The sequence below is a fragment of the Pelodiscus sinensis genome, chromosome 9, assembly GCF_049634645.1.
Source record: "Pelodiscus sinensis isolate JC-2024 chromosome 9, ASM4963464v1, whole genome shotgun sequence".
Taxonomy (NCBI): domain Eukaryota; kingdom Metazoa; phylum Chordata; order Testudines; family Trionychidae; genus Pelodiscus; species Pelodiscus sinensis.
In genome coordinates this window covers 44,496,337-44,509,345 of record NC_134719.1, presented here as the reverse complement: position 1 = coordinate 44,509,345, position 13,009 = coordinate 44,496,337, and the positions used below count along the sequence as shown (strand labels likewise).

The window sequence follows — 13,009 nt, the reverse complement described above, 5'->3', positions numbered from 1 at the left end:
CGTCAAGTGATTCAACAGTTTTGCCATATTCTTGTCCTCATTTTTCATAACCCAGATTTAGTCTCTTTGGGTTGGAAGCAATCACCACTAGATTTAGAGAGAGCTGCCAGGTTTGCACAGTGCAGGCTCTGGGTGCTGTTTTTGTTAGCAACAAAAGGAAAAATAGAATGTGTGCAGTAAAACGTTTCAGGCATTCTGTATGTAGATGTATGTTTCATTAAGATCCTAGAATTTTCTGGACCTTTGTACAATCTCATGGAACATTCCAGATTTTGTGAGAATTACATTTTCTTTGAGCTGTTTCCTAAAATGTTGTCAGCCGTGTCCTCACAGATGCTGAGATACAAGAACAAAGTGAAGTGAAGTGAGACTCCAGCTATAGTATTATGAACTTAGTTTTATTGTGTAATTGTGAAAGCATATGTGTATTCTAAGACTTGAAGGATGTAAGTAGCAACTAATAAAGGACATATTGAATAAAATGCCAGAGATATCCACCAAACCTCTACCTATGCAATAATATAAAAGAGATACTCTTACTTCTTGTCAGGCTTAACACGTTTGATAACTTTCTGAGACTGCAAAACAGACTTATATTCTTCCTAATACCGTCTGTTTTCCCCCATAGAAAATGAAAGATGCCCCTGAGGAAGCCTTCAGGAGATCAGGATAGGACGTGAAAAGCTCAGTTGTAATCTAGGTTGCGGCAAGAGGGAAATTTGATGGGAAAATATCTAAAGCGGAATATGATAGACTGGACTTCAAGCAGTTGTAATTGTTCCAGTGCAGAAAAAATTTGAGGAGTAAAATGTTAATGATAGAATTCCTACTGAGGAATTAGCAGATTTAACTAAAGGTAAGGAACAGAAAGGTGATCAAAGTGATGGAGAATCATCCAGTTTTCCTGGCAATATAAAGGAGAATGAGAAGAATGTGGCTCGCATGAAAAGGAGATTAATGACAAAGAAATCTGGTTTACATGAAAAGGGGAGAAACAATAAAGAAGAATCACCCTCGCATGATGACAAAAACAGTTCTGAAAAAAACTGTGTACTCCAAATCGATACATCAGATCCTGCTTATGGTGGGCAATCCTAAACTCTGCCCATATTAATCATAGGATTTTGAATGTGCCAAGAAAAATTGAGGCTATGATGTTTCCAGTAAATAAGCAGAAATCATACTTCTCAAAATCACACTGCAAAAGAGTGCTAGAGAATGGTGAGAAACTGACCTGGTGTTGGCTAGTTTACTTGGAATCAAGTGACAGTGTTCTGTTTTCATTGCAAAATATTTAACAAGAATGCCAAATTGTTGCTTGCACTTTCTGCGCACAGTTACTTGCATAACTTAACTGATGCTCTGAAGCAACATGAGAAGTCACCCAGCCATTTTATGGCTTACTCCAAATGGATGGCGGTCGAGTTAAGGCTCAAAGTGAATAAATGCACAGATGCAGAAAATCAGTGCATTATTAATGTAGAAACAAAGCACAGGAGGAACGTGCTCAAGCGTCAGATCTCAATTACCCTTTTCCTTGCAAAGAATAATTTGGCTTCCTAGGGCTCGTTGGATAAGTTGTTCACTGAACATAATGGTAATTTCCTTGGTTTGGTAGAGCTCTTTGGGAAATACGACAATGTCATGTGTGAGAACCTATATTCAGTAGTTAGTAAAGAAGCCATGGACCATTGCTGCAGCAAAACAATTCAAAACGAATTGATTGACCTTACGGCAAGGTGCTTCATAACATATTATGCAGTTCGACAAAGTGAACTACTGCACCGTTAATAAGAGACTGCACGCCTGCTATTAGTCACAATGTAAAGATGTCATTTATAGTAAGATTTTTTTACAACAAAGATGGCTGTATCCAAGTGAAGGAACATTATCTGCTTAAGGTCTGATGATTCTACTGGAAAATACCTTACAAAACTGTTTATGAATGTTCTGAAAGAGGAAAAAAATAAAGCTTCAAGACTGCTATGGCCAAGACTATGACAATGGCAAAAACATTGAAATAGAGACATCCAGGAAAGGACTGTTGTGCTGAATCCAGGAGCTTTTGCTGTGCTTTGTGACAGCTATTCCCTCAACCTGGTTGTGTCAGATATAACATCATCTTTAGAGTCGGTATCTTTCCTCAGAGTACTGCAAAGGATTCAAGTCTTGGTTTCAGCATCAACTCTCAGGTGGAAGATTCTCATGGACAACATTACAAATCTGATTGTGAAGGTGCTAAGTGACACTTACTGGGAGAGTCACATTGACAGCATAAGGTTGGTGAGGTATCAAGTGATTGAAGATTACAACACCCCCAAAGGAATTGGCACAGTCAAGTTAAGCTGAGGTCAGAGTCGCATATGAGGTGCAAAGCCTGGCAAACCAGATCTCTCTGATTTCAAACTTCTGGTCTCAGTAACAATTTGACATTATATCCTGTCCCAAGTGAATGCTGTAAGCAAGGCATTATACACTCAGTCAGCAGAGATCATGACCACTCCTCTTTGATGAGAAGCTGCCTTGATTTTGTTGAAACCTACAGCAGAGACAATAGATTTGATGATGTCATCACTACTGCCAAAGAAATGGTGGAAAACGTAAGAGTTGAGCCTATCTTCAAGGAAACACCTATTCATCAGAAGCTAAGGCTGTTTGGTCCCACAGGCAGAGATGAGGTGATTGGAAGCTCGGAAGAAAAATTCAGGAGGGAGTTTTTGCTTGTTCATTGACACTGCTCAAATGTCAATTGAAGAAAAGTTTGGACAAATGAAGCACCACGAAAAAACTTGGTGCGGAGAAGAATAGACCCATTGAGAGTGTTTTGACTTCAATGATAAAGACCTCTAGGTTGTATTGAACAACATCCATCACATTTTGCAACATGGGAAGCATTCTCCACTCCAAATTCTCCAGTTCATTCGTGGTGCAGAGCTGAGGGACATTTTTTGGCAGGCCTACATTGGTATACTATTTAATCAAATCCTTTAAAACCTTTCAATCATTTTCTTCTATTACATTATTGGGACAGTTCTCCAACACTTACTGACATGAACAATCTCACTGAAGAGAGCTCCAAAGACTGGCCAATGCAATTGTCATGCAATAACATAGCAAACAATGTCAGTCTCTCATTGGCCGTTGTCGACTGAAGATATGTTTTAATGAGCCTGAGCCCTGAAAAGCTGCACTCGCCATTCGCAACTGTGACCAGCAGTATGAGCAGAATCCTCCTTACAAGATGGGGACCTGTATTTCATAACTACTGTAAAGTCAGAGTTACAAACCCCAATATTACACTTATAAAGTTGGCATTTAATTTTTGCGAAGAACTATAATTCCAGTAGCACACAAAAGAACTGTGATGATCCCAAAGTTTTCCCTATGGTTGTTCTCAAATAGATCTGAGGGGTTTTTTTTAAGTCTTAAAATGAGATTCCAATCTGAAAATGGTTTCCTGGGGTTCCATGTTTATGTTCTCAAAGTCTTTTCCATGCACGTGTTAAGTTTACAAATACAGTTGTTATAAGTGCCAGCACAGCTGGAAGTTTGGGGGGGAAGGAATGGAAGAAACCTAAAGCTCCCCAGATCCACCATGGTTCTTATGTCAGCTAAGTTCCAGGCACATTCCAAAGCATCAACTCACTAACTCCTGAAAATCCTTATCTTGGTCCCATACATGAAAGTAGACAGGAATCTGTTACATTTAGATGCTGGAGCAAAAGTACAAAAACTGCCTGGAGATTTAAAAACAAGTACATGTTAGAGACCTCGTTGCTCTTTTTATATTTAAACCAGGTAGCATTTCCTGCTCAGTAGAGAGAGAGAGAGCTGGACCTCAGTGGGTTTCACATTAAGCCTATTTTTCTGCTGGTATCTTTTTTTCCTTCTATCTCTTTTCTTCCCATTGAGATCCCTTATCACTGTCACAACTAAACATCCCCATCCTTGGACAACTGTCATGGAACATGATTTCCAACATTCTTATCCCATCCTCTATTATAAAGACACCACCCAAATTGTCTGTTCTCACTATTAGCAAGAGGGGAAAATAATCACTTCCTGGGTACCTTGTGACAGGGGCAACATTAAGAAAACTCCCATACTAAGGAGTACAGGGAGAGCTCAGAAGACAGAAGGAGAAAGGAAGAGACAAAGTGATATAATATGGTCAGGCACTGTGGCTGTGTCTAGAATGCAGGGTTTTTTCGAAAAAAGTAGCCTTTTTTCGAAAAAACATCACCTGCATCTAGACTACAGCTGCGTTCTTTTGAAATTAAATTGAAAGAACGCGGCTTTTCTTTCGACGGCGGTACTCCTCATTTCACGAAGAAGAACGCCTTTTTTCAAAAGTGCTCTTTCAAAAAAAGGCATTCTTGAATGCAAACAGGGCTTTTTCGAAAGAGAGCATCCAGACTGCCTAGGTGCTCTCTTTCGAAAAAGTGGCTTGCTTTATCGAAAGTACATCTTGCAGTCTAGACGCTCTTTTTCGAAAGAGGCTTTTTCAAAAGTATCTTTCGAAAAAGCCTCTTTCGAAAGAGGCTTGCAGTCTAGACATAGCCCAAGAGAGGAAGAAAGGTGATGCAAGTGAAGTAGGGGACTGCATCACTGTGCTCAAATGGGTGCAATATAAAAGGGATAGATCACAACTGGATTAAAATGTCAGAAATGTTGTCACTCTCAGACCTAGATATCTAGATGAATGTTAAAGGGCTGATCAGGAAAAGAAAATTCCTCTAAATGGTCCAAGAGGAAGTATTAGCAATCAATAGGAAATGTGAACATGTAAGGTATCAACTGACTTCATGTGATACTAAACCCTCAGCTTGAGGCAGTAGTTTGTAATTGCAGCTCAGCCATTGTTAGTCTAACTAAAAGAGAAAATACACCTTAAAAGGATAATGAATCACATTTCCATCTAAAAGCCAGTGGAACTCCACACTGGTATAGAAGTCAACCCTTGCAGCATGACTTGCAGGACTGTGACTTAAAGGACTACTCAAAGAAACTGAAACTGACTATATACAACCTCTTGTCAAAGGTAAAAAGTAAAACTAAAAAGACAAATATTGTTTCCCACTACTTCTTTCACTTATCATAATTCAAGTGATTATCTGAAACTTTAACATAAGAAGTTTCTACCCCCTGTTCCATTCAGATCTACATGGGCACAGATGTCAACACATGTGGAATAAGTACAGGATCCAGACATTAGTGATTCATGTTCTCTCTCTCTCAAAGGCCCTTACAAACATCAAGGAAACAGAAAAACCCTCGTGCATTGTTTTAAGTTATGGGATTTTTTTAGAATAGTTTTTGGGAATAGTATTTACATGGTCCTGTATCCAAAGCTGGACTTTTAAAAACAAGTAGATTTTAAAAAAAAAATCAAGTTGACACTATCCAGTACCAATAGAGTACACCAGTAAACTTACTGGTAAACCTTTTAGATGATTGAAGCTATTTGGTCTTCAGATTTTTTCTTGACAATGTAACCAGGACATAAGACAAGAGCCTGTGTGTCTTCGGGTGACATATTGCTATGTGTATTAATCCACATTGCATTCTGGTAGTGGCGATTGGTCATTCCACTATAACTTGAAAGTAATCAAAAGCTAACCAAAAAAAGTTAAAATCTAATATCCGTATTAATATATCATATTATGTCTGAGAAAAGTAATATTTAGCCTTTTGGGACTATGATAAAGCCATAATCATTCCTTTTTATGCAGTGTTTACATTTATGTTTATAAAACGGGCAACATTTTCAAAGGGCCTACAAGCCAGCTTCTAATTTTAGACCCCTGCTCAAATAGAAGTACAAAATTGCAAAATATCATTTCTCCCTGAATTTTAATTTAGACATTTAACAGCTTGATCTCTGGGTACATGTGACATTTTGTTATTACATATCCAAATTATAGAATTTGCACACACCAAATTATATTCCCTTCCCATTGGAATCATGTATTGTGGACACAAAACTTAAGATATTTGGCTCTGAAAGTATATCTTAAAATTAAAAAAAAATGATTCTGAAAATTTTGTATAAAATAATTAGTTACCACTATTTTAAAATGCCATTTATATAACTCATTGCTACCACATGAAATACATCGAGATATAAACATTCATGGAACATCAGAGTTGAATGCTGATGGATGGAAACTATATTCACCTTCTTTGAGATATAAACCCAATGTAGTGTTGAAAGAAAGTGGGCAGGGAGTAAGGTAGGATAATTTTTCAACTATATAGATAAACTCATCAAGATACAGTGAGACTGTAGGGAACATAGCAGTCTTTACTGGAGTGCTCCAAATATTCTTGAGAACTCATCTCCCAGTATAACTGGTAATGGCTTGATGACTTATTTCTTGTATGTGTACACAATAAGCAATACTAATTGTATTCATGGCAGGAAATGTCCACAGCATTTTCTTTAGCTGATGGACTGAGAACAAGAACCCTAACTTGTATGATTACACAGTTAAATAATAATTTGATGGTTAACACATTATGGAACATGTTGTAAAGAAGAGCTACAATACATCTGTTCTGGAATTTTAGAAGTCCTATGGAATTCTCTGTGATTTGTTTATGATGTTGTGATGATTGACTCTGTCAGTAACTAATAAATGGTAAATAAAAAAGTAACCTGTGATATTAAAGTACTGCATTAGCTACATTGTGATTAAATTACAGTAAGACCACCAGCTATAAACCTTTATAAGAATCTTCTCAACCATGCAGTAATTCTCCTAACTATACTATTATGTAGAGCACAAATATTTCTTTGTAAGTCCAAAGCAATACATCAGGGAAGCATTTACTGCTAAAGCTAGATTGAGAGTAAATGCATCTTGGGTTGCTATGAATAAAAGCTCTAGCTTCTCATTACTTTATGACAAGACACAGAAATTCACTTTACTTTTCATTTAAGCTTTTCTGCTCCAGTTTATAGATGTATGCCTTCACGCTTTTATTCCCTTCTCGCTTCAGCCGTACGTAATAAATGATTATAAATTTTCACATTTGACCACCTCTCTGCTAGTCTCATGCTTAATGCACAAAGTTAGGAAGCTGCAGGTAAAAATTTCACAAACACTTTTATTTATGATGTTGTCCTTGGTAACGGAAATTTCAATGTACTGAAATGAAAAGTATGATTAAAGGGATACGACGTCCTGACAAGGATAGTAGAGGGCAGCCTTCTATTTCCCACTGAAAATATATAATACTTTTTTGACATCAATTTCATAGAGAATAGACATGGGCTAGTCATGAAGAGAAAAAAAGACACAAACACATTTCTAACTTCAGTGTTGTTGAGCTTTCTTAAATAAAACTTTTCAGAAAGAAGCTTAACTCTGGTGAAATCTGAGTTGAAAATTATTCAGTGAGAACCACCACTAATTTCCAGTGAGTGAGAGTGGCAAAATAACAGAATAAACAAAGTAGAAAAATGGTCCTACCATGAAGGTAGGGGACTGGACTCAATGACCTCTTGAGGTCCCTTCTAGTTCTAGGATTCTATGATCTGAGACCTAGATGACGAGTTTTCTATTAAATTAAAAAATAATAATGACAACACCCCTCCAGTAAAAGTATTCACTTCCTATCATTTACTATTGTCAGACTTCCTGCTATATTCCTAGCACAATGCGAATTATTTGCTGGTTATTTATCTAAGTTTTCCTTTTTATACACATGTAAAGTGCCAGTATACATATAGCACTCTACAGATAATAATTAATAGGTAAATAGTGAATGTTCTATTTTGAATTAAACCTATGTACAAAAATTATTGTCCATGCCGTATTAAAAAAATGCTGATATGGAAGGAAAACACTGGAACCACTTTAAGTAACCAGAGTTTTAGCTTCCTCTACATAGAAGGTAAGTTATCTAGCATTATGAAAGTGAACTTAAATCTCTCCTGTTAAAGTTTTACATCATTAGCTCTAATCTAATCTAAATATGGAATAGTAGGTCTGTGATATACATTTTTGTTAAATGATTATCAATAAAAATGGCCAGCCAGTAATACTAATCACAAAACTCTGCCCTCAAAAAATATTCTCATCTGTTTGCAACAGTTTTCATATGGAAATAAAAGAAAGCTGTATTTTAAATTTTATAGCTATATGAACATATAAATTGAACCAGTATCTAAAGAATTACATTTTTTTAAAAATATAAGAATTTGTCATTTTAAAGGAAAAATAGGATCAAAGAAACTATTTGTAGTGATCCAACACAATAATGTTGCTATATAAATTAGTAAAATCTTATCCTTGCATTCAGGGTATTATTTGATAAATGAAATATGAACTTTTTCTCACCACTATTCAAATCCAGTCCAGACTGGCAGTGACTGACAGTTGTTACTAATCTGATGGCTCTTCAGGAGTGTATATTAAATAAATTGTTGGTCTGTGTCCAGTTCCCAACTGACACATGTACACATCAGAGCAATTATCCTTCTTTACTGGCATTAACAGGACCCAGAAAGACCAACCACTTAACTACTGTTGTGGTAGACCCCCTCTAGTTTTGGGCTGTGATACACATTGGCAGAGGACCATGGGAAGGCTGAAGACTGGCAGTGAACCCGTGTTGTACCAGTGCCATAGATTTGGGGGGGAAGGGGAAGAGTTTTTTGCACCTTTCAGTACATTAAAAAAGATGTCCCGAAGAAATCCTCAAGTTACGAGAACTGCATCCACTAGTTATGAAAACAGATTGTTTTAAGAAGAGGGCAAAATAAGTTGTTCTACTGCAGGTGTCCATAGTTAATACATTAAGAAAATATTTCATCAGTATATATGCTGAAAATATTTCAGTCTGTACTTGTACTTTTAACAGCATGAGAACCTTCAACACTAAGGCAAGTTACAAATATTTTGTGACATATTCCATTTGTCAGTTAGCTATTGCAGAACCCTGAAAAACATATTACATGTCATGTCAGTTATAAAAATAACACCACAAAGTTTAACCAAAACAAAATTACATGGCAATTATCATTTGAATGTCTGTTTTAATCCATTTCAGATTTACTGTTTTTCACCTAAACAATTATATTTTATCATACAATTACAAGCTACTGTAGTCATTTAAATTATTTTATAATAATTATAATACTATAGTCCCAGCAGTCTACATTGCTGAGCACTCTGCAATAGTGTTCTCACCAGAAGTGTGTTGTATTCCAAATGCATTTAACATTTGCAACCTGAAACTTAACAAGAACTGCTTAGAGTAGACATGTGGTATCACTTACGAGAACTAAAAGCATACAGGTTAAAAGTACAACAACAGAACTCACACTTTCTTTTAACTTGCTAATGTCTCTGACCCCTTTGTATAAAAGCACTTTAATCAACATTATATATATTATATTTTAGCCTCACAATTTAACAGGCTGTAAAAAATGTTTGGCTATCAATTATACACATCAAGTTGATATGCTGCAGAACTGAGGGTCATTTAAACTTACAATTATAGCTGAAAGATGGGGAAACGTGTATGAGGAGCAAACTAATTTTTTAAGCTTGCAAGCAGAGGGGAAGCTTAATTTAACTAGCAAGAGTCCCCTTTACCGATACTTATAAAAAAAACACTGATATTTGCTCAGGTTGGGCACCAAAATACTCCACTGTTGTCTCCCACTCTCTCAGATATTCAAGCCTTACATACAAAGCCAATAACAAAAACGTCACAATCAAGTGATCATGTTAGATAAATTTGGTCCTGATCTCACTTTAGGGCCTAATCCAATGCTGGAACAATAGGCTGAGTCTGGATCTGGCTACTGATGGCTGGTATGAGATACGGGTCAATACACATAAGTGCTCTATTTGTAATCATAAAAATGAGATAATGTATAGGATGCTAAACCACTGCTTTACATCCCCTTCATCTTATAGAGAAATTGATAGTCCATGTTCTTCAGAATGATGAGGAGAGATTGTGGCCAGTTAGAAAGCGGATGTTTTTTTCTGACCCTAGACCTTTTAGAGGGCTCTTTTCTTTCTTACTATGCCAAATTCCTTGGAAATTGCTGATCAGTTTCAATTTCACTGTTGTTCTGCTGAGATATTGTAAGTGGATGTCCTATTTGCTCTGTTCCATGCAACATCAATTTCAGCCCATGCTGAATAACAAATTATCACTAACTGTAGAAATCATCCCAACTGTCAAATTTTGGGGGCCCCACACTGCAATCAAGTCTAGGGATAAGTCTAGGCTTATCAGTAATCTTATTGACTACACATCCCCCTCTCCCCGACCGTGCTGCCTCTGTATCAGAGACAGCAAGGTAGGAAGGAGTAGGAGCCAGTCCCTGTGGGGATCCCACTTTTAAGCAGGCTCCCCATGAGCACTGAATCCAGGGAGCCACTTGCCCTCCCCACCCCACTCCAATGCTGTTGCCTCTGATAGAGAGGCAGCAGTGCAGAAGGTAAGGAGGGCAGGTAGGAGCCAGTACATGCGGGAAGCCAGCTTTCAAGCTGCGTCTGATACAATATGCTCCCAGGGACTATCCAATAGTCACTTAACCGATAATATTTTGTGCAGTTACACGAATATTCAATTAATCACTATCTAGCATCCCTAGTCAGATCCCCGCCTTCCTTCACTAGAATGGATTGTAAGCTAGGAACCTGTCATTATAAATTAAAGCCCAGACCTAACTTTTGTTTGTGTACTGTAAATATGGCAGTAGAGTTAATATGATCTGTTCAGAAAGTGGGCATTTGACATTTTTTGCATGGCTAATGCCTTTGTAATCCAGGATGGATTGCTACAGTATCGAATTTATTTTGGCAGAATGTAACCATGCTGTCATGTTGTTGCCTTTCCCCTGTTGGATTTGTACCTCTCTTGTCACAATAAATCCATTATGGGGTAAGGCTGCAAGGTGGGGGGAGAGAAAAATCACATGGTGATGTCTTCCTTAACATTATCTTATGATTTTGGCAGTATCATACTTGTTTCTGGCAAAGGAGCTTTCAGCTGGTTCAATAGCTCATCGATACAACTTTCAGCTCACTCTTTGGGATCAACCTGTTGGACAAACAACAGTGAGTTTAGGGAGCTTATTCATCAGAATTTGAATCTCTGGTAAAGAGCTGGAAACAATTATTTGTAAGAAACAAAACACTCATACACATTTTAATTTTGTTAAAAAAAATTACACAAATCAAGGAAGCGGCACTGTCTCTTGAACCTCTCTCAGAAGTTCTTACCTGGTTTGTACATGTGTCTGAATTATTACAAATGCATTGACTCGTCTCCCACATGAAGTTACCAAGGTTTTATAAGACTGCAATAAAGCTTTCTTTGCATTAGTCAGCCAAGCACATAAACATTTTAATGAACTGTTTTTACATGGTTCATTGGATAGCTCCCATTCTCGTATAATACAAATCACTCCTCTGTCACATTCAGTTTTATTCAGCCTTTACTTTTTAGTTTACAAAATGCAAATTGAATAGCCGTTCTATAGGACCGTGGCAGATATTAGGTTACTTAGGAGGTCTACTTCCTAATAGGGAAAATGACTTTGCAGTCCATCCCATCTCAACTTCACAACTCTAATTATTTAAAGCATTGTGTCATACACTGAAAACCTCCAACATCCACAAGCAATGCAACAATATGTTTAGAAAACTACACTTGCTTATTGTCATCATGCAGACTATTACAGATCAGTATGCAATAAGCCTTGGAGATACTGTTTGAAGCCTTCTCAGTGAATTTCAGTGAGTGACAGTATTGCCATGAAGTGTTTGAAGAGCTAACTTACCATTAATCATAGAACAGGCTGTCTCCCCAAACAGGTATTTATTTTATATTAACCTAAAGGCAGAAATGAATTATTGAAATCAACATCAATGCAGATCAATTCTCTTTGGAATAATTAAATAGCATTAACAACAAGTATTTTGGTATATTCTAGTAAACCTTTAAAAAGCAACATGAACAACATTAAATATTTATAGTTATGTTTTCAAATAAGCCTTGACATATTATGTATTTAAGATTAAAGATTAGTTCTAACACATGATTTAATCATGAATGCAAATTATAAATGAATATTTAACAAACCATATCACGTTTTATGTCTTAACATATCCTCTGCCATTACTGTGACTGAATGAGAAATGGCGGTGTGATGTATTGTCCTGCTGCCCAGGGCCCTGGGCATTTTCACCTTGATATGGCCTTTAAAATAAATTAATTTGTTAACATTTAAGAACTCTTTGTAACAGCTGACATAAAACATTCATAAGTCTGTTTATGATCTAACCAGCCATGCACTAATCAAATAATATTTTTAAATAAATTTATTTGGCCAATTGTTCCATGAAAAAGATTTGGAAATGTTTATTTCTAAATTGAGGTTGGGATTAAACGGTACTAATGGTACCATAAAGATGTTATATGGTGTTAATATAACCTGAGTATTAAAAACATAATGAATTTGCTATTTATGAACCATTAAGTTTTACCTCACCCCTAGAATAAACTTCACACCATTACAGACCTATTAATAACTTTTCTTGCTCTCTCTCTTTTCTTTCCATCCTTATTCCCCTTCTTTTCTTTCCTTAATATGGTCACAGATGTATAAATACATAGACATCTATAGTGCATGTACAACTAAACCTATCATTTTATTTTGAACCTATTTTCAATATTGTGCATGTTTAAATTAAAAGAAACAGTTTCACAGAGGAAATAGCATTAGAGCATATTCAGTTAGTTTTCATTATTAGTAGTATTTAAATGTACTATCCAGTTCACTAAACTAGATTTATTTTAATTCCATAGATCACCTAAATCAATGAAAAAAGAAAAAAGAAACTTCCCAGGCTTAAAACTATGTTGAATTCTAACATCCAGATCTAAAACCAGTATTAAAGGGGGAAATCCCAGGGATTTCAATGGAGATGCACCCACTACCCTGAGTCTGAGTTTGGCACCCAGTCTCCAGCAAGTT

The 13,009-nt window shown here is 36.5% G+C and overlaps 1 long non-coding RNA gene across 1 annotated transcript; it reads right to left on the bottom strand.

Annotated features, from left to right (window-relative positions):
- Positions 1 to 9,046: 9,046 nt before the first annotated feature.
- Positions 9,047 to 12,233, bottom strand: LOC142830674 (uncharacterized). Its single transcript, XR_012906122.1, has 3 exons — positions 12,115 to 12,233; positions 11,813 to 11,865; positions 9,047 to 11,070 (listed from the first exon to the last, which is right to left on the bottom strand). It is a non-coding gene; the product is annotated as an uncharacterized LOC142830674 (long non-coding RNA).
- Positions 12,234 to 13,009: the final 776 nt, after the last annotated feature.